Source organism: Nicotiana sylvestris, chromosome 3, assembly GCF_000393655.2.
Source record: "Nicotiana sylvestris chromosome 3, ASM39365v2, whole genome shotgun sequence".
In the NCBI taxonomy this organism is placed as follows: domain Eukaryota; kingdom Viridiplantae; phylum Streptophyta; class Magnoliopsida; order Solanales; family Solanaceae; genus Nicotiana; species Nicotiana sylvestris.
The window spans coordinates 89,836,840-89,859,903 of record NC_091059.1 but is presented as its reverse complement, the minus strand read 5'-3'; positions in this window follow the sequence as shown (position 1 = coordinate 89,859,903).

The following is a 23,064-nucleotide window of genomic DNA, read 5'->3' as shown; positions in this document are numbered from 1 at the left end:
TTGATTTCACCCTTATCCATCTCATTAGGTTGTATCGACCCTTTCATCACCGAGGCCTGATAACTTTGCTATGTCGATCCACCAGGCCCTTTCTTGTCGATGATGAACAAATCGATTTGTCCGAGTATGAACTGTCGACATTATCCCGTGGAGTTCCTACCGTTTCCCGAGAAATGGAATTTCACACGTAAGTGGTACACTTGTATTTTTATCGTTTCTGCTCATGGTGGAGGCAGATCCTACAAAGATGCTTTCCTTTTCTTTTTTACAGCAGTCCCGTGGATGCCATAAGAGGTCCTCGACCTGACGGATTGGGCTTGGAAGCTGGCATCCCACTCGACCTATGATGAGCGCAAGTGGCAAGGTCTGTCCAAGGGTAGATGGGAGGCAAAACACCACGGTACATGTTGTGTGTTTTGCTCTCTTTGAAAGGTACTTTCTTTTATGTGTACTAACTCCGTCATCGCATACATTGGGGAATTTTCTGAGATAAGACTGTGCCCCCTCGAGGAGGAGGAAGGGTCATCGGCTTTGGGACCAAGGAATACCAAGCGGAAGTAACCCTCGCAGGTGAAGGTACTCATAGTGAGACAAGTCCTCCTTTGCTACTGTCTTCCTTTCCTGTCGAAGGTACTTCGAAGGACAAGGATTTTCTGCCACTATCTTCTTCTCCCGTCAAAGGTACTTCGAGGGACGTTCGAGTGTAGGGGTCTCCTAATTTAAGTGAGGTCTTGAACGATCACATTCCTATTAGAAGCGGCTCTGCTAGGGGCGACAAGACCAGGCCGGCAGGAGGCTCAACGGCTCTGTTTTGTGGTGAGTTTTGGCTGATTGTATTGGATTTTCAGTTTTGCACTTTAATTTTCTTATCGAGCTCCTTTTTCCTAGGCCTTTGACAAGCTTAAGTCCGAGCTGCTTTGCTGTTAGGCCATGTTGCGAAAAGTGTTGGACGGGGAGAAATCCCTCAGGATTCTTTGAGACAAAAGGGGAGAGGAGTTGGTATACCTGCGGTACGAGGCGAGTCGGATACGGAACTACGAAAGCTACCTCGAGGGATAGGTAACCTCTGCTTTGAGGGGGTGCATGTTTCTTCTTCCACCGTCTGAGATTAATATTTTGAACTTTAGCTGCAGAGAAAGACGGAGGACTTGGAACGCCTTTGGGGCAAAGTTGGTCAGGCCAAGTGTGAGTGTGATGAGCTAAAGGCCCAGGCAAATGCCCAAGTTGCGGCCAATAAGAATGCTTTGGCCAAGGCTTCTTCCCACGAGGTGTATCTCTAGAATGTTCGTGAAAATAGCTCGATCCAAACGAGCATGATTGCAAGGATCAAGTCTGAGCTTTTGAAGATTAAAGTTGAGGTCATGGACACCCGGGCTGAAGTTGAAGAGATTCAAGCTAAGGTTGATAAGAAAGTGGCCGTCTATTTAAAAGATATTGTTAACGCTCAAGTTGAGCTGAGAGGGGATTCCGATCGAGAGAGCAGAAGCAATCAATATGCCTGGTGCAAAACTCGCAGGGAAACCCTCGAGGAAATCCACGCTAGGGGCTTTGATCCGTCGGAATATATAAAGCAGGCAAAGGCAGACGAATATGATGCCAAGTTCCTCTTGTTCGATGCCGAAGATAATGAGAAAGAGACCGATGGGCCAGAATCCCCGAGGGGGAAGTAGACTAGGCTATTTATTTATGATTCTGCGCATGATGCTCTTAGAGAACATTTATAAATGAAGCTTTGTCTTTTTCACATATATATATGAAAGGAAGCCTGTTGGTTTTATCTTTCATGCATTTCCCTTTGCTTCTGTAAATCTTTCTTTGTTTTGAATTTATACGTTTGTCGATGTTTGGCCAGGTAAATTGGACTTCGAGGTAAACCTTTAGGTTTCTAAATTGGCCCTGAGGCTTGTTGGGATGGCTCGTAGGCTCTTACGCATTTGCCCCTAGGCGCTTTTTTACTTAACTATTTCGGGCTCAGTCTTCGAGTTGGATTTCAGCTCGAGCTTATTGACCCTTAAATTTTTGAATTTTAAGATGGCTCTTAGGCTCTTATGCGTTGGGTCGGTACGACCTTTAATATGGGCTGGCGACAGTGGCTCTTACGTGTTGGGTCGATACGACCTTTAATATAGATGGCAACAGTGGCTCTTACGTATTGGGTTGGTGCGACCTTTAATATGGACTGGCGATAGTGGCTCTTACACATTGGGTTGGTGCGACCTTTAATATGGGCTGGCGATAATGGCTCTTACGCGTTGGGTTGGTACGACCTATAATGTAGGCTTTATTTTTCCCTCGTTTAAGACTTTTTGAAGTTTTTGTGTTAGCCCGACTCTTCGACGGTTCGATAAGAACCTCGATTGTGAGCCGTTATGCAGAGATAAATGAGCACCTTAGGAGGTTTCGCTCAATGGTTGAATTGTTTCGAAGCCTGTTATTGGAGTTGATATGATCAAAGCTCTTTTGCTTATTTCGAGGGTAGCCTGATTAACCGATTCTTTTTGAAGTATTTTCAAATTAATTTGAAGGCCTGTGATTTTATAGCAACGGTCGGGCATCCCCGAGTCGTATTATTTTGGCCGAAGCCTTATGACCGTAGTCATTGTGTTTGGCCGTAGCCTTTTGGTGCCCAAGTGAAGTAGTTTCAGCGTTTATATTGAGGGTATGCCTTTTTAGGGGTCTTATAAGTTCGAATATATATCCTTCACTTTAAGATCGAGATTATGCCTCTTGTAAGGTCTTATAAATTTTAACATGCCTTACTTGAGGTCTTACAGATTTGGTTACTTGGTACAAGTATAACTCATGCCTTGCTTGAGGTCTTACAGATTTGGTATTGCCTTATAAAGGTCTTGTGAGCTCGAGGTTGCCCGCATGGGGTCTTATAGCCTCAGGTTTTTGACAAATCGATGGAGTGACAGGCGGCGACAGTCCCCGAGACATCGAATTTTTTTTGGCTCTGGAGCCATTCTTTGTAAACTTGGTGTTGCCTCATTGAGGGCTTACGAGTTTGAAGTTTCTGACCTGGAGGTCATATGGCTTCGAGTTTTTGACATCAGTCCCCGAGTGTTCGGGAAATTTCTGGCCCTGGAGTCGTTCCTTGTAAAAATAGCAGACTTCTTTAGAAGCGCAAAGCGTTTTGATGGAGGAAAAAATATCTTTGATTACTTGGTACAAGTATACATGTTTTTGCTGTCAAGGTTTTGGTTCTTCTATGCGGACACGGTTCATTCGACCGTTTGGCCCGATACATCATTTTTCCTATCGAGATCCATTTTGACTCAGCTTAGCTTCTCCAAGGGGGTGATTGACTCATCTTAGCTTCTCCGAGAGGGTGATAACTCTGGGGAATGACCCTCAGTATTCGAGGTTGATTGAAGAGAAGGCTTGAATACTTGTTAAGTTCTCCTTAGGTAGCATATAGATGTTTCCTCGTTAAAAACCTTGCCGGTAAAACCCTTCTTGGGATAAAATCCAATTGAAGGAAAAGAGTGCAACGCATGCTTTAAAACCTAAGGTCTTCAAGTTGGAAAGTGCTTCGATTGTTCTGGTCGAACACCTACACATAGGTTAGGGTAAGATGTAAATAAAAAGGGAGACGATTATACCTTAGTGGTGATAGTGCTTTGAGCCTTGATATGCTTCAACTATTTATTCCGGGGACGCAGTACGATCCTTTGCTCGTTTTGTCGGGTGTAGACAAGAATGTATTTCGTGATTGCTACTTCACTGTTTGCTTATCCTTTGGCTCCTTCGATGTTGAAGGCGTCGATGCAGGTGCGACATCATGAACCACAAACATCTCTCATGCTGCATGCTATTCTCCGTACACAGTTTTTATTCCGTCCTTTGTTGGAAACTTCATCATTTGATAAAGAGTGGATGGTACTGCTCTCATGCAGTGTATCCATGGCTTTTCAAGCAAGGCATCATACCTCATGTCTCCTTCGATAACGTGAAACTTGACATTGTGGGTTGTGCTGACCACGTTGACCGGGAGGGTGATTTCCCCATTTGTTGTTTCACTCACCATGTTGAATCCGTTGAGGACTCGAGAAGCGGGCACGATCAGATCGTGCAGTCTGAGTTGCTCCACCACCCTCGACCTGATAATGCTAGCCGAGCTACCTGGATCTAGAAGCACATGCTTAATTTGGAAAGTATTCAAAAGGAAAGAAATTACCAAGGCATCATTATGAGGCTGAGACAGGGCCTTGATGTCCTCGTCGTTGAATGCGAGAGCGTATTCGGGTATGTAACCCCAAGTTCGCTTCTCCCTGGTGGTGGATATTTTTGTTCTTTTTACAATGGGTTCATGAAGGATGTCGATTCCTCCAACAATCATGTGGATGACATGTTGCGGCTCATCTGTTTCATTTTGGCTCGATCGTTAAAGAACTCTCGGAGGTGCCCTTTGCTGAGTAGTCGGGCTACTTCTTCTCGGAGCTGTCTGCAATCTTCGGTCTTGTGACACTGTATGTCGTGAAATTCTCACACTAAGTTAAGGTTCCTCTACGACGGATCCAATAGTACGGGTCTTGCCAATTGGTGTCCCTGATTTTGCCGATGGTAGATACGATATCTGAAATGTCAACGTTGAAGTTGCATTCAGATAAGTGGGTTCCTCCATCGGTCCTGTGTGCCTATCAAATCCGGCTCTGCTCACGAGTCCTCGAGGATTGTGACCTCAGTCTGTCCTTCAGTCGTTCCGGGGTATGTTACGCCTTGGGGCATTTCTTCGATCTTCAGTGTATGGTCGGTACCTTTCCTTGTTTTGTTTTGGATACTTTTCCAGGAGTCTGCTAGGATATACAGAGTAGGAGGGGGCTCCCAATTGGCTGTCCTCGACCCTAATCTTTGATTGATATTGGTTGTGGACATCCGACCAAGTCACAGTGGGATATTCAACCAAGTTCTGCTCTAGCTGCTTCGAAGCTACCGAGCTTCGTTCCTTCAAACCTTGGGTGAAGGACTGCCCAGTCATCGGAGACTTGTGGTAATTCCATTTGTTCCATTTGAAAGTGGGATACGAACTCCCGTAGCATCTCGTTTTCTCTTTATTTGATTTTGAAGACGTCTAATTTCCTTGTAGCCACTTTGATGGCATCGGTGTGCCTTTATGAAAGAATCTACCAGCATGGCAAATGAGTCTATCGAATTCGGGGATAGGTTATGATACCACATCATGGCCTCTTTTGAAAGTGTTTCCCCGAATTTCTTCAACAGGACGGATTCAATTTCGTCCTCCTTCAGGTCTTTTCCCTTTACGGCACAAGTGTAGGCAGTGACGTGCTCGTTGGGATCCGAGGTTCCATTGTAATTCGGGAGATCGGGCATTTTGAATTTCTTAGGGATGGGCTTTGGAGGCACACTTGATGGGAATGGCTTTTGTACGAATTTCTTTGAATCAACACCCTTAAGGATTGGGGGTGTGCCCAGGATCTAATCGACCCTTGAACTGTAGGTCTCTACCTTTTTGTCATTAGCTTCTTTCATCTTTTCTTCCGGCTCAATCCTCTTTGTGAGGTCCTCGAGCATCTTCATAATAGCGGGGTCAGCTGTTGACCCATTATTGCTCGATCTTTTCGGAACCTGTTTGGCTCGAGGAGCCATTTTCGGTGCTGTTGTGCTTGGAGTTTTTTGGTGGCTTTGTAGTTAAGCAATCATTAGCTGTTGTTCCTGCAACAATTCAAAAATGACGTGAAGGCTAACCTCTTGTTCCTCCTGAACTGGGGTTTTCTGAGCCTCTTGTTGGTCTTCCTAGCGTATACTCCTATTAGTGTGGGAGCTTATATCGATGTGTTGGGCATTGTGTGAGACCACATCTATGGGGATTGGCTCCGGTGTGTCCTCAGGGTTTCACAGTGGCACACCGATGCCTGGAATAGCTACACCATTCTCTCCGTGGTCTTGAAGACTGTCATTTTCATATGTATTCACTGAGTTAGACATTTTGCCCTGAAATCAAATATTCTTGGACAAGAAAAAGCATGAAGAATAACTTGTGTTATGTAGTAAACCAGCAAGAAAATAATCACTATTGTTTTTAGCCCCACGGTGGGCTCCAAACTGTTTACCTTGAAAATGGTAATTATAATTAGATTTGATTTTGTGGTTCTAAAAATACGTGATTTGTTTTTATGCTAGTTCTTAGGCAGTAGATGCTAAGTGTAAGACTATAAAATGAGGTAAAACCTTTGGATATAGTATAATACGCAAACCGAGTGGCTGAGAATCAGGGCCTCGAGCTGGCCTATACGGGGCCTCGAGGTCGAGCTAAGCGTTAGGCTGTCAACGGTCAATGAAGGACTAAAAATTCTAAGAGCTTTGTTAAGAGCTCTTTATGATCAATAATAAGTAATAAATGAAGAACAATTAATAAAACACAATAAACGTAAGCAATAAATGTAAGTAATAGAATCAAGGGAAATGTGTTTAAGTTAGAGAGTAGGGAATGTTCTTGTATTCAATATTGTATTCCATTCTTGTTCTACAAATTTATATATGAGGGGGAATCCCAACAAAGTACAAATGCATTTATTGTGAATATACGCAGCTGGTATAGCCATTTAATGCCACAATATGGGTTTGTACTGGCCTAATAGACTTGGTCAGCTTTACCCATGCGCCCAGGGGAACTTCCCGTTTTTCCGTCAACACCACCGATTTATACTGCCCCAGGTTGAACATCGAGAACCCTCAGGGTCGAACCTCGAGCGTTTGGAGATGTGCTTATGAGGAGTCATAATGACAGTAAAATCGGACCCTCTAATTTTTACCGTATACAGTGTCGAATAGAGGCATCGAGATCAATCTCGATAAAATCAAAGCCATTAAGGACATCACTGTGGTAAATATGTGAAAACCATGCAACGGCTTGCCGGACAAATAGTGGCCCTAGGTCGATTCATCTCGAGATCATCGGATCGTAGTCGTCATTTCTTTTCCCTGCTAAAAAAAAAGAACTTCGCATGGACCCCGGAATGCCAACGAACCCTGGAAGAATTAAAATGGTATCTCTCGAGTCCACCCTTGCTCCATACTCTGAAGGAGGATGAAACACTCTACTTGTATTTATCCGTGTCCAAGGTAGCGAGAAGTGGTGTGTTGGTTCGAGAAGAGCAAGGTACGCAATTCCTTGTTTATTACATGAATCAGACCCTAGGGGATGTCGAAGCCTGGTATCCATATTTGAAAAAATTAGCTCTTGCATTAATAAGTGCATGTAGAAAGTTAAAACCATATTTTCAATGCCATCATATATGTGTATTAACTACATATCCTCTTCAAAATGTCTTGCATAATCCCGAATTATCGGGCAGATTAGCCAAATGGGACATCTAACTTGAAGGATATGATATCGAATATCAACCTCGGACGACCATCAAGTCTCAAATTTTGGCAGACTTCAGGCCGACTTCGCACCTGCCCTCGTACCAGAAGTAGAAAAAGAACTCTTGCTAAAAACAGGTACATTAGTGGGGGTTTGGACCGTCTTCACAGACTGTGCCTCGAATGTGAAAGGGTGCGGGCTTGGCATTGTTTTGAAACCGCCTACGCGCAGTGTTATTAGACAATTTATCAAAACTTCTAAATTGACTAACAATGAGGCCGAGTATGAAGCCATGATTGCAGGTCTTGAACTAGCCAATGGCCTTGGAGCAGAGGTCATCGAGGCAAAGTGTGATTCCTTTTTGGTGGTAAACCACGTGAAAGGAAGCTTTGAGGTTCGAGACGATCAAATGCATAGGTACTTGGACAAACTTCAAATAACACTGCATCGCTTCAAATAATGGAAACTGGATCATGTACCTCGAGAAAAGAATAGCGAGGCCGATGTACTAGCAAACTTGGGATCATCAGTCGAAGAAGACAATATCGTCCTGGGGGGCTGTCATCCATCTATTAAAATCAGTGATCGAAGAAGCCCATGTGGGGATTAAATTGACAAGCTTAACCTGGGATTGGAGGAATAAGTACATCGATTATTTAAAGCAGGGCAAGCTCCCCGCGGACCCAAAAGAGTCAAGAACACTCCGAGCCAAAGCGGCTCGATTTTCGCTCGATGAAAATGGAACATTATACAGAAGAACCTTTGATGGACCACTAGCGGTGTGCTTGGGACCCGGGGATACAGACTATGTACTACGGTAGATCCACGAGGGCTCCTGTGGAAACCATTCTGGTGCAGACTCTTTGATTCTCAAGGTGATCAGAGCAGGATATTATTGGGATAGCATAAAAAAGATACCAAGGAGTTCATTCAAAAATGTGATAAGTGCCAGAGATTTGCGCCAATAATTCATCAACCCGGTGAACAACTTCACTCGGTCCTATCCCCGTAGCCATTCATGAAATGAGGGATGAACATCGTCGGCCCCTTACCAACGATGCCACGTAAAGCTAGATTCATTTTATTTTTGACTGACTACTTCTCAAAATGGGTTTAAGTGCACGCCTTCGAAAAGGTGAGAAAATGAAGTCATAGATTTCATATGGGACCACATCATATGTCGGTTCGGGATACCCGCCGAAATAACATGTGACAATGGAAAACAGTTCATCGGTATAAAAGTGAGAAAATTCCTCGAGTACCATAAAATCAAAAGGATCCTATCAACACCTTACCACCCAAGTGAAAATGGGCAGATCGAGTCCACCAACAAAACCATTATTCAAAACTTGAAGAAAAGGCTAGATGATGCTAAGGGAAAATGGAGAGAGGTGTTGCCCGAGGTATTATTGGCATACCGGACAAAATCGAAGTCAAGCACGGCGGAGACCCCATTTTCCTTGGTATATGGTCCGAAGCTTTAATCCCAGTCAAAGTCGGGGAGCCTAGCACGAGGTTTGAGCATGCCATGGAAGGCTCAAATAATAAAGCGATGAACGCTTCTCTCGAGCTACTGGATGAAAAATGTGTGGCCGCATTAATACGAATGGCCACGCAAAAACAAAGAATCGAAAGGTATTACAACAGAAGGACAAACCTCCGATATTTCAAAGTCGGGGACTTAGTGCTGAGGAAAGTCACTCTTAACACTCGAGACCCAAATGAAGGGAACCTAGGTCCCAATTGGGAAGGACCGTACCGTGTCCTCGGAGTCATATAAAAAGGATCCTACAAACTCAGCACAATGGAATATATCAATGCTCAAGCTATATTACTACTGAGCTTGAAGACATTGGGTTTGAAAGCATGCATTGCACTCTTTTTCCCTTGGATCGGGTTTTATCCCAAATGGGTTTTACCGGCATGGTTTATAACGAGGCAACACCTATGTGCTACCTAAGGGTCACTCAAAAAGTATTCAATGCTTCTTTTCAGTCAACCTCGAATACTGGGGGGCATCACCCTCGGAGATTATAACTTTGAGAAAAATATTACACACCTAAGAGGGCTTCGGTAGGAGAACTTTGTAATGGGCCAAATGGTCAAATGAACCGTGTCCATATAGAATGATCAAGCCCCAATGGCAAAATATGTATGCATGTATTAACTTTTTGAAAAAGCATCTTGGTGTCACATCAAAAACACTTTGTATGTCATACAAGCTCAACACTTGCAAATCCTATGGGAAGCGGCTCAAGGGCCATAATACCCCGAAATACCCGAGGGCTGTCACTAGAAGTCTATATAAGACCTCAAAGAGGCACCCTCTCAAAATGAAGGCCAAGGCCAACTCACTCGGGGACTAACTTTTCGAACAAGTTCGGAAAGTTATCAGGAAAACAGTCCAAGCGATAAACCCGAAGTCTACGAGAATACTGAAGACTACGGTCAAACAAGGCTACGGATAAAAAATGCGACTGAAAAACAGGTTTACCCCGGCAAAAGCAAAACATAACGGGCCTCGATAAATTCGGCCCTGAAAAACCTAAGGGCTTCGATAAGTCAGCCCTCGGTTAGCCTAAGGGCTTTAATAACATCAACTTTCGGAAAACCCTTAAGAGGCATTCAACTATGCCTACACAAACATAATGACTAAATATGATTCTAATACATCGAGCCTTCGAAAAACCCAACGGGTACAAAAATGCATGCTAAGGCATAACTAAAATTTTATTAAGTTTTTTAGCCAAAGTGAGGGAAAACTATATAGCCATATTAGAGGCCGAAATGGCCCAATTTAAAGAGCCTAAGGGCCAACCTAAAAGAGCCTAAGGGCCGATATACAAGAGCCTAAGGGCCAGCTTAAAAAGAAATATAGGGTCAAAGACCAATGGGAGTCTGATACCCCATTCTCGTTTAACTCAGACCCAAAGGCCCCGAGCTCGCATTAATTTAACTTTAGGTTTGGCTCGGGGATCATCTAAAACCCTAAGGGGTACGATCTTGGGCAATAAAAGTCTAAGGGCTTATTGCGAGTCTAAACCAATATTCGAACCTAACATATGAATCATCGGAAATTTCTACGAACGGAGACAAAATAAAAAGTTAGCACAAATCAAGAATAGAGCAAAAAAGCTACTTTATATTCATCCAGGAAATTTACAAAGCATATTACAACAAAGGACCCTTATACAAAAATAGAAGCCTAATCTATTTTTGGGTCCACGTCCCCAGGAGTGTCATCTTCATTTCCGATAGCTTTATCTTCTGGGGCTTATTTCCCTTTGGAAACATCTTCTTCACCTTCCTCGCTCCCGGAGCCACTCACCACGTCCTCAACATCAGAAGAAATAAGAAATCTAGCATTCGTTTCTGTGTTTGTGCTTCGGCTATCTCCTCGGAAAGGTCAAATCCTCGAGCACGGACTTCCTCGAGAGTCTCCCTCCGGGCTTGACACTTATCCAATTTACTACCCCATTTTTCCCGGTTGGATATCGCCCTCAACTCAGGTTGAACGGCCATGGTTTCTCTCCGGTATATAGCGATGGATTTATCAGCCACTCTCTTCGTCTTCTCATCGTTGTCTTGTGCAGCCTCAGCCTTAGAATATGCAGCTTCAATCCGGGTTTTAGCAAGTTCGTCCCCCAGCCCCTTGATTTCCCTAACTTGAGCCAAATCTTTAGCTTCAGCACCACGGAGCTAAGCCTCCACCGAGGTCAGTTGACCCTTAACAGCTTCCTTTTCGGCAGTGAGTCGATCCGTTTTCTCCTTCCACTGGTGGCAATCAGCCCGAACTTGGTTCATCTCGCCCTAGAGCTGCCCAATCATGTCCAGCTTTTGCTGCAGCTGAGACATCGAAGTATTAGCCTCCAAAGCATGGTCATGAAGGCCAAACATTGTTAAAATCAGAGTTACCTGCTCGTCCAGCTCAGACTCGCTTTTTTGAGCTTTGGCCTAAGCAGCTCGGATGTCCTTAAGATCCTCTTCCTTCTGACTATAAAGGAGCATCAAGGCCTTATCTTCACCCGAGACTCTCTTGAGCTCGACCTCACATTGTTTCAGCTCGGCCTTGAACTTTGCAGTAGCATATACGTTAAATAGAGACATGTTAGTAGAAGAGGAAACAAAGTGAGAAAAACTTGTAATAAATATGGCAGGTCCTTACCCAAAGAAAGAGATGCTAGGCCTCTTCAAAATTGGAGGATGCATCATTGAAGTAATCGACATCCTCAACCCTAGTATAAAAACTCTGTAAAGGATCATCCATGATGACCTTACTTGGGTCCGGCATATGCAAAGTGTTGGCTTCCTCAATTGCATCCCTAGAATAAGTTTGCAATGAAAGAGAATGACCTGTTGTCGCGACCCGAGCTCTTCACTCGGGGAGTTCTCATTACCTTCGGGGGCCTCAGCATTTACCCCCTCTAGTATAGTTGTTGAAGACGGAGGGGATATCTCAACCTCCAGGAACATGGGGGCCTTGCCCATCTCTTCCCTTCGGGCATCCTCACAAGGTGGATTTTCTAGTTTGGAAGGCTTGGCGGCCTCGACTGAATTCCCTGTCCAAGTTACTAGCGCCGATTCTTCCTCACCATCCGGGGAGTCATAGGCTGAGTCTGTTTGAGCAAACCTTTTTCGTACCCTTCGATGGGAGGTTTTTTGGTCTTGAGGATCTTCGGGCTCCAAGACCCTCTTTCTTTTATTATCCTTCTTGGGCTTCGGATTTGAAGGCTTGGTAGTTTCCCTATGCAGGGCCAGCCTCATCTTAGATGCGTCTCCAAGGCCGTGGTCCTTATCTTCCCATTAGCCCTTCACCAATTCACGCCATTTATGCTTGTCATAAGAGGATGTGGCAACTATTTTCCTGACCCAAACCTCGAGGTCATGCACCACCAAGGGCGCCCAAGCATCGGCTTCCAAAGAAAGGTGAGTAAGCTATGAAAAATTAAAGAACAAAAATAGATACAAAGGGAAATGCGGGACTCCACTTATGGTTGAAATTCCACCTCTCTGAGAATGACATTTTTTCTTTGGGGATGCTATCTGAAGTCCTGACTCTAACAAATCGGCTAATCCAACCTTGATCTTTTGTTTTATTGGTACTAGAAAAGAAGAACTTTGTGGTTCGACGCTGCAGCTTGATAAGCCCTCGGAATAACCGGGGCCGATACAGTCAAACTAAGTGGCTGAGGGTGAACTCTAAATCATCATCCTTCTCAGAGAAGTACCACAACATGATCACGATATGCCAAAACGAAAGGTGGATTTGACCGAGGGTGACTTCGTATGTCTTGCAGAAGTCGATCACCACCGGATCGAGGGGGCCCAGTGTAAAGGGATAAGTGTAAACACTCAAAAACCCCTCCTTATGGGTAGTTTTGCTTTTGTCAAGCTTCGAGATATGAATCTTGACCGCATCCCCCCATCGACAATCCTTCCTTACATCCTTAACGAGCTGCGTGGTTATCAGGCTAATATATCGTGACACATGCTCACATCGGCCCTCGACATTTGAAGGATTTTCGATACTGAAGTCCTTCTTAATGATACAATCACCAGGGGTGATCTTTTCAAGTGTCAGTGGAACCACCGGTTTGGCCGGCTGGGAGGCGGAGGAAGATTATGCTTTATCTTTTTAGGGACCTTCTTAGAAGTTTTTGCCATAGTTATAAGGTAAGGAAGAAAAGTGAACTAGGATATAGCGTTTCCGGCTAAGGCTTGGTATTTCACGGCGTTTAAAGAGGCGAAGGAAACAGGTGATTGAAGAGATGAGGATTGGAAGAGATTGAGGAAAGGTAAAGTTGTCTACTAAAGGAAGACGCCCCATATTTATAGAAGGGCGGCGATGGTTCGAAGGCGTTAATGGCTGACCGACACTGGCGTGCATTTAATATTTTTGGGAAGCGAGCCGATGGGATGTTTCAGTCACCTAGAACGTTGGCTTCACGAGCATGACATCATCACAAATGGTTCGAGAAAATTGAGGTCAAAATCATTTCATATCATTCTATTATAAGAAACGCGAGGACTATCTGGATACGGTCAAAATCGAGGAGTATGATTTTGAAGGCCTAAATCGGGCTATAGGCCCGGGTCCAAGAGACTCAAAGTAGGTGTCATATCCGGCTAAGGAACACCTACCTCGGGGAAGTTGGTCGAGTGTCTGGCATGGACCTTATCGAGGGCAAAGTTGTCTCGAGGTCAATAAAGAAAGAGCATAAATTTCTCAAGGACACGTAGACCTAGGCATTAATTATAGTATAGGGGTTGTCGAAATGGTATAGATCAGTACTAGGCCGTTATACACCTGTACCAATAGAATTCTTTACCTTTATGAGCAAGGTACTATATTGGGGTTCTCTCCTCCTCTATAAAGAGGACCCCGATCACTTTGTAACGGGGAGATCATTCATTGCAATAGAACATTCTTATTCTTCTTGTTTAACGTGCTCTCAAAATATTCTTCAGCTTTATTGTTCATACTTTATTACTCTTAGCTGACCTCGAGGTCCCTGGATAAGTCAAGCTCGAGGCCCCCTACTGTTCTAACAACACTGATTCAGTTCTTTATTTCTTCTTACTCAAGCTCAATATTACTTATATAACCACTAGTATTAGAATATATCATGTATCTTTAAACCACAAAATATCTTTAATTGTTAAGCTCATTTTTTAAGGTAAACAATGTGAAAAACCAAAAACTTCTCATGAATTTCATTAAAATTCAAGTACTCAAATACTATGTAAATCAAAGTAGCAATCAAGTCATTACATTAAAGATTCAAAATTTGCCTTTCTATCACAATTAACTTCCCTCGTTCATTCCTCCCAATTGAAAATGGGATTAATTCACAACTAAAATATCATGTGACCTCACACTTAAGAGAGAATCTCACACTCATAAAATGAAATTCAAAACATAAATGGGATATCAAATGGAAAGAATTTACTCTCTCTCACAAAGATGTTCAAATTTACACAAGTAGTACCGTAGTGTTTACCGTAAAAATGGTAATAACAATTAAATTTGATTAAGTGGTTCTAAAAATACGTGATATATTTTTATGCTAGTTGTTAGAGAGTTGATGCTACGTGAAAGACTTAGAAACGAGATACGAGCTTAAAAACGAGATGTTAACCAAACTGAATCGCTATCGATCGAGGCCTTGAGCTTGCCTATTCGAGGGCCTCGGGGTCAAATCTGAAGCTCGAATGGGAGCTATCGAGGGTGGTCGATGGAGACTAACAGTTACAAATAAATCAATGGCGGCTCTTTATCGCTAATAATAAGCAATAAATGAAGAACAATGAATATAAGCAATAAATATAAGCAATAAATGGAATAATGAAATCAAGAGAATGTGTTAGAGAGCAGAGAGATTGTTCTTATGTATTTAGTATGGAGCAATAGATGTTTACAAAATGACAAGGATCCCCTTTATATAAGAGGGGAATCCTAACATTGTACAAAAAGGCATTAATTACAACGATATGGGGCTGGTGCAACCATTCAATGCCTTGATTCACCTTTTTGTTCCGCCGAGACCGATAATTCACACTGTCTCGGGGCCAGTCATTAATTATACTGTCTCGAAGTCGAACTGTCTCAAAGTCGACCATTGAGAATTCTCAGAGTCGATCACTGGAAGCCCTCGAGATGCCTTAATGCCCGTGAAATCAATCCGTCGATTTCCACCGTATACACATAGGCTTGCCCTTCATATATTTCTCCACTAATATAGACAAACTTGGTTTAAAGTCATTGAGGACTTAAAGGGTTGTAGTTTATGCTTTTAGTTATGGTAGGGCACAATTTTTGTTAGAGTGGCTCAAAACCTCATTAAGCACTACAAGTTTTCAACAATCAAAGTACAACTCCTTCAAGAACTTTTCCACCCTTTCTTTATTTTTTATTCATCACCTCGTCTTCCATTTATTCACATTTACTTATTTTTCCTTCTTTTTTTTTCAAATATTACTTCTTTTTTTAATTTACCTTTCACCTTTTAAGCAACTTACACACCACAACTTTTCTAACCTTCACCCCAAACTTAGGCTTTTAGCTTATGTTTATACTTTCAAAATACTTAGGGAGATAGGGTGCCAAAAGATAGATCAATAAAGAACAAAGGGTTAAAGCTTGTAACATGGTTGCTAGAGAAAAAGCTTAAAGGCTCAAAAGGGGTTGACTAGGGAAAATATAAAAGGGTAGGAAACTTATTGGACTAACATCATTTTTAAACCCATGTTAGTTTAGGATTTAGTCTTAAAGAACATTTCGGGCAAGTTCTAGACTACAAATAATGTAAAATAACTCATAATAAATCTCACCACACATGGCACATGAAAACACAAGTGGAATACAAATTCAAAATCCAATTAAAACCACAGAACTCAAAGAAGTCACATATAGCCAAAGAAACTATTTAGTGAATCAAAGAGCCAAAAAATGAGTCTAAAAGTCATGACAATGATCATTACTTCAATCATTTTTATTTATAAAAGATTAAGAATTCATATGCCAAGGTTTAAATCATGTTGGTATCAAGAAAGCCACAAATTGGCCAATAGGCAAAAACCCCAATTCATACTACTTATTCTTCCTAAATTAACAAAAACTATATCTAATCTACAAGACTACATCCTTTAAGAAAGTCGCCTAGCTATCCATCATCGGGAAAAGTTGACACAAAAATTTACCAAAATTACTCAGTTCAAAAAGAATATTGACATCCTTGGAAAAAACCGTCGTACAAAGAAAACCAAAGATATCACCCCAAAAATAAAACATATTATTTATAAAAACACAAATTCTAGAAGCTAGTAAATATACTAATATAACACATCACATGAAAACAAAATATCAATCTACCATATCCACAATTATACATAACTATCAAAAGTTATACAAGAAGCCACCCCCAATTAGAGATGTTGCAATGTCACCAATGCAACTGAACAAAATAGAGTAAAATGGTGGAAGGTGCTATCTGGATACCGCATCAAGTGCTCTCCGCGTTCTCGGAATCAGTCTCATCCTCCTCCTCATCTTCTTCTTCTTCTTCCTCGGACCAATGAACTGGAGCATCATCATCATCTTCTGGCTCGGTCAATGGCACTGGCTCTTGAGGCTTTAGAACTTTCCACAGCCCGTTCACACCATCCCACATATAGGTGAAGAATTTATCCCCCTTCTTTTCCCTTTTCATCATCCTATTGTGTGCCTTTGCCAGGTTGTCATGAGAAGTACTCAAAGTAACATGCGCCGTGGCCAAATCAGATATGCCTCTCCAGCCGCTTAAGGTGATCCCTCTGCTTCTTCTGGTCATCAAGATACTTTTGAAATTCTTCCTTCGAAATGCATACATAGGGTCTCTTATATGTTTCCCCACATCCTTGTGGAAGGCCGGCTACTAGGTCGCGAATCAGCCGCATTTCCTCGGAAAGCATAGCAAATGGTCCTACTGTAGAAGATGATGGCTGGCTACCTTGGTCGGTCTGAGAAGAAGATCCCAACTTTCTCTTTTTGCTTTTGATGGTGCCGCCCTCTCCTCTTTTCTTCAATGGATTGATAGGCTTCCCCGGATCTATCCAGTTGTCTCCCGGATCTTCCTCAACCCCAGCAAGTTGGCACAACTCAGTGATAGAAGATGGGAATATCAATTATGGACCATTCTGAATTCGATATTCCCTTATTTCATTTATAAAAATCTCACCAACATTGAGCCGAATACCATCAAGAATGGAGGCTATTATTTGAGCTCTCGTTATTGGTACATTCCATATATTCTCCGCAGGGGCAGATGCAATTGCATATGATGGCTAGCCATATCTTTGCTTTAGTAGTGAATTCCTTGGATGTGATCCCTCTCTTTTGCTGCCCATGGAATATCTGCACCCCGGCAAAATTTGCAAACCAACCACTCGCCTGAGGCACAATCTGTCACGACTCGAAATCATCACCATCGGTACCGTGAAGGCACATAACATCACACTTGTCAGGAAAGCCAACGTTAGATGTTTAACTACCGAAATCCTTTATGTTTTAGTGATTAACAATAAATAAGCAAAAACAGTAAAAACAAATGCGGAAGTAAGTAAATAGCCTCTTTGTTTATATACCATTACCAATACTACTACTATTACTACCCAGAATCCAGTGTCACAATCCACGAACGCACTAAGATTTGCTACAAACATATGTTCGAAAGAAGATACAACTGTTTATAAAGGGAAGTAAAAACAGTAAATATGGGAGCACATAAGGGGACGCCAGGGCATGCGTACGCCAACAGGACTACTTTGGGTCTCCTAGTGGTAAAATCTGCAAGCAACCTCTCGATCAGCCACTACCTGCTCCAAAATCTACACAGAAAGTGCAGAGTGCAGTATTAGTACAACTTACCCCATGTACTGGTAAGTGCCGAGCCTAACCTCGACAAGTTAGTGATGAGGCTATGGTGGGGAATTTCCAATATAACCTATATACAGTGTATGATAAAAGCAGAAAGAAGGACATGATAGAATAAAGCAATAACTTGCAAGGAAGGAATATAGTTCTCGAAACATATCATCAGTGCTCAGCTATAACCAACCCCTTAAGTACAGTTTAATACTACCGTTCAGCTAACACAGTCAGAGGAAAACATAAGCATAAAGATTTTTGTGATGTCCAACCCGATCCCACAATATCACAATCACAATTCACCCTTATTTCACTGTAATCCACCCTTATTACACATGTTGCGGCGTGCAACCCGATCCCACCATTTCACAATAATCACAATCACAGCTCACCCTTATCTCACCACAATCCACCCTTATTACACCTGTTGCAGCGCGCAACCTAATCCCACCATATCAATATCATTTACTCAGCATGTACAGAAATTACACAATTCAAATCACACAACTCTTCACAAGGCTCAACTTCAACCATAGCATTTAGAAAGATTATACACTATGAGACATTACACAAGTAATATTACTCAGCGAGATCAATCCATTATATGCCTTGAAAGTACTAATAACCAGCTCAAACAATAATCGAAGACAACGAAGCTATAAAAGAACTGACACTTCCAACAAAAGATATAATGTCTAACAAGTAGCAATTAGGCATGGAATTACAAGTAAATCATGTAGCAGTTAAGGTAAGAAAGGACAATATAAGAAGAACGTGAAGAAAATAGGCAAAACAGATAAATTGGTGGTGCACAGGTACTCGTCACCTCACCTATACACCGCTCACATGGATTTCACATAGAAAATAAGTTAAGGATTCTGAATCCCTCGAGTCAAAGTTAGACACAACCAATTTCTCAAAAATCCCTAATTCTACCCAAACCCATAATATCTACTATTGAAATCCTAGATTTTAGGTTGGAAATTCATGAAATGTGATGGAAAATTGAAAGAAAGTGGGTTAGGATCACTTACCAAAGTTTCAGGGAAGAATTGGTTTTGAGAGAATCGCCCCTAGGGTTCTAGGATTAGAAAAATGTGGAGAATGGGAGAAAATCCCGTCAAACTTAAGTTTTGAATAGATGCAGGTGTTTCATTTGCAACCTCAGCTTCGCAATTGCGAAGCTCGCAAATGCGAACTCCTCACATTTCTGCAGCCTTCGAAAAGGCGAATAATTGTTCGCAAATGCGACATGAAGTGATCGCAATTGCGATCCTGACCTTCGCAAATGCAAAGTCCACCCCCCATCCCAATTGCTCGCAATTGCGATGAACTTTTCGCAAAAGTGAGGCTGGCATTTGCAAGCCATACCTCGCGAATACGAAGTCTGCAGACCTGAAGCACACCAGCAAAATGTTCTAAGTTCATAACACTCTGTAGCCTATCTAAATATGACCCAAGACCTCGGGGCTCCAAACAAAACATGCATACTAGTCTTACAACATCATACGAACTTGCTCGTGTGATCAAATCGCCAAATAATACATAGAGCTACGAATTTAGCACCAAATCAAATGAAATTCTCAAGAACACTTTAAAATTTCTATTTTCTCAACCTAATGTCTGAATCACGTCAAACCTATTCCGTTTCTCACTATATTTCACAGACAAGTCTTAAATATCATAATGAACCTGTACCGGATTTTGAAACTAAAATACGGAGCCGATAACAACAAGATCAAACATTAACCAAATTCTTAAAATTATTTAATTTCAGACTTTTAATTTTCCTTAAAAATTTATTTCTCGAGCTAGAGACCTCAGAATTCAATTCTGAGCATACGCCCAGCTCCCATATTTCTATACGGACCCACCGGACTGTCAAAACACGAGTCCGGATCCGTTTACTCGTAACATTGACCGAAGTCAACTAAATCAACTTTAAAGGCAAAAATTAGTATTTTCATCAAATTTCAACATAAAAGCTTTTCGGAAACATGCCCGGACTGTGCACACAAATCGAGGAGGGTAAAATGAGATTTTAAAGGCCTCGTAAAATAGAATCGAGTTCTAAAATATAAGATGACCTTTTGGGTCATCACATAATCTTTTGCATAGAATGATGCCATGTCATCATCTTGTAGGTGATATATTTGGTTCACAGCTTCAGCTCTGACATTTACCATTTTACCACGAATCTTCATGATTGGCTCTCTTAACCTGATGGCTAGAGGGTTAGAATAGAACTCCCTCATCCATTGCTCATTGGATCTGTAAGGTTAAGGGGCAAAACGAATCCATCCCTTGTCTACAAGCCTCTGATGGAACTCAGGAAGACGTTTCGGGACATTATCCAACAATACACCACTTTTTGGGAGCAACTTCTTTGAAATCAACTCGACATAGTACTGTCCTAGCATTCCAATGACATAACCGGTGTTGGTCATAGTTCTACTCTACTTCCAAAGGATTGTCATGCGCAGATTCGACGGAGTGAGAGCTCATTTATAGCTTACAGTACCTGTCGTGCACCCTTCTTCTCGTGAAATTGCGTTTAGACAGTTGATGACTCCTTTGAGAGAGTAGGGAAAAAGAAATTGGTTAGAGTCTCCACCGAACGGATTGAGGTGTGTTAGGGTACCTAGAGCAGATAACTCATGTTATGCCATTTTGCGTTACTAGAGATCGGGTAAGGGCTCTAAATTACCTTGAGGGGAAGGTGTTAGGCACCCCTCGAGGTCCACAACGGTGGGTCCGAACTGAACTTAATTTATGAATTAGTCTAATAAAGAAATCAGAGAACTACTTAATAAGGATGCAATGTCCTAAATTTTTTAGCCTAAAGGATCACCTCGTACAACATAAATAATACTTCGTAACTCCCTCGAGTCGGGGTGTTACTCTAATTATTTAGCGGGCACAGACTATTATCTCCTTCTATCCGATTACTATCTTTAAGTTGTTACCTAAAGCGCTCTAATTGATTCTAGTTCGAGTCATGTGTGTGCACTACCCGTCCCTTACCTATGGCCCTGGTGGTATTAGGACCTCTTTTTGGATAGTTATAGACTAAGCCTAGGTTTCTCAAAAATATAAAAGACTAGGAAACAAACAAAACGTGTTAGGACTTGCAAATACAAAGCAAATAAGGGCTCATGTTAACCTGTGCTCATAAACAGCAAATGCACGCGATTAATCGACAATCTTTATCGATCTTAAAATCCTACAAGTAGGATATCTATGTGAGAAAACGGGTGTACGAAGAAAATTTCATTAAGACGAGTATTAGGACCTATTATTTGCCTACTAATTTTTAATGAATATCGTCTGGGTACTTCAAACAGTAATGCATCACATTTGCGGAATCCAGAATTATTATTAAGTTCTATAGGCATATTGTCTAAGTGATTGACAATGGCAATTTTATTCAAAACCAACTAGTAAAATCCTATGATATCTAATGTCGGAATGGGTTTTACCCTATGAGCATGATTTCTAGATGCACACTGATTTTAGCTTCATAGACATGTTTCATAGCCTTGTATTTCCCTTTAATCCTATAAGAATTCTTTCTATTTACTGACCCAACTTCAATCCTATTTGCATGATCTCTAGGTTTGAAATTGATTTTAGTTTTTAGTCCTACAGGCATGATATCTATTGAGCAGTAATACAGGCAGAAGTGGTACATATTACCAGAAAAATAATTAAATCAAACATTGAAGTCCTGTAGGCATGATTGTTAATACATATTTATTGAAAAAATTAACGTAACCTATAGGCATGATTTCTAATATAAAAATATAATCCTATAGGCAGGCTTTCTAATATGCAAATATAGAACTCAGAATCAACATCACCAACGAAAGTCCTATAGGCAGGATTTCTAAAACACATTGCAGAACTTAACAATTTTGACGAATGAGCAGAATTAATAACATAGATGAATACCTATAGTCAGGATTTACAAAAAGAAATAAGAAATCCTCCCCCCCCCCCCCCATTTTACTAAATACCCCAGAATCTATTTATTACAAAGTTATTACAGACCAGAATAGCAAATGAATTACATAATAGTAATAAGATACACTAAAGGAAGCCTTCATTAGGCCCAAATAAACCTAGGAACCAGGCCTTCAAACCAATCAACTTTGAGGCTCAATTCATAGGTACAACATAGCCAAATACGAATGTCTCACCCATAACACATGTAGAACCAGCTTTCCAATGTGTCAAAGTTCTCAAGGGCCTCAGGGACCCATGGCAATGCTCACACCAAAATCACACACTCAGAAATGTTTTAAAAGAGATTAGGAACTAGTCCTCAGTGCGTCAGAGTTCACATGAGTCTCACATGGACCCTGAGCAGTGCCTACACTGGGTGGTTGAGGATAAAACCTAAGGAACGAAGAGTGGAAGTTTTTAAAAGAGTGACAACATATAAAGAGAGACAGATTTAAACAGTTTTGATTTCAGAAGAAAACAAAGTTTAAGATATGGAACTTGTAGACATAATTGCACTCAGAAAACAAGCAAGGTTCATGCTCAAACACACAGTTCAAATTAGTTGAAGTCTGATTAACAGTCTAGTTAAGATAGGTATTTAATGCTAGCATTTAGGACAACCTCATTTAATCACAAAAGAAATTAGGCAAAACAATCAGATTATCATATGAATTCAGAGGGATACCAGACACGTCAACAACAAACTGATAGGACATATGAATTAAGTAACTATTCTGTAAAGTTAGGATAAATTAACTAATTACATGTTGATAGTACCCTAAAAATACAAAGCTCAGAACAGGTGCATGATTAGCAAACAGTGTGCATGGACAAGTTAGACATGAAGATAGTTTTTATTAAAAGGATTCATATAGCCAATTAACAATGTCACTCATGGAGGGTAGATGACAATCATAGAATCATATAAAGTAGATGTGATGACCCAAGAGGTCATCACTTGTTTTAAAATGAAATTCTACGTTCTGAGGTTTTAAAAACCTCTTTTAGCATCACCTCAATTTGCGTGCGTAATCCGGGCACGTAGACGGAAAGCTTATATATGAAAATTTGTGAAAAATGATAAATTTTGATTATAAAATGAATTAATTTGACTTCGGGCAATGTTTTGGGTAAACGAACCCGGACCCATGATTGACGCTCCCGTAGGGTCCGTAGGAAAATATGGGACTTGGTCGTATGTCCGGAATCAAATTCCGAGGTCCCAAGCCTGAGAAATGAGTTTTTTTAAAGAAAATTATTTTCTAAAATTGTTTAAAGGATTTGGAAATGAATTTTGATTAGAACATGTTGGTATCGGCCCGTA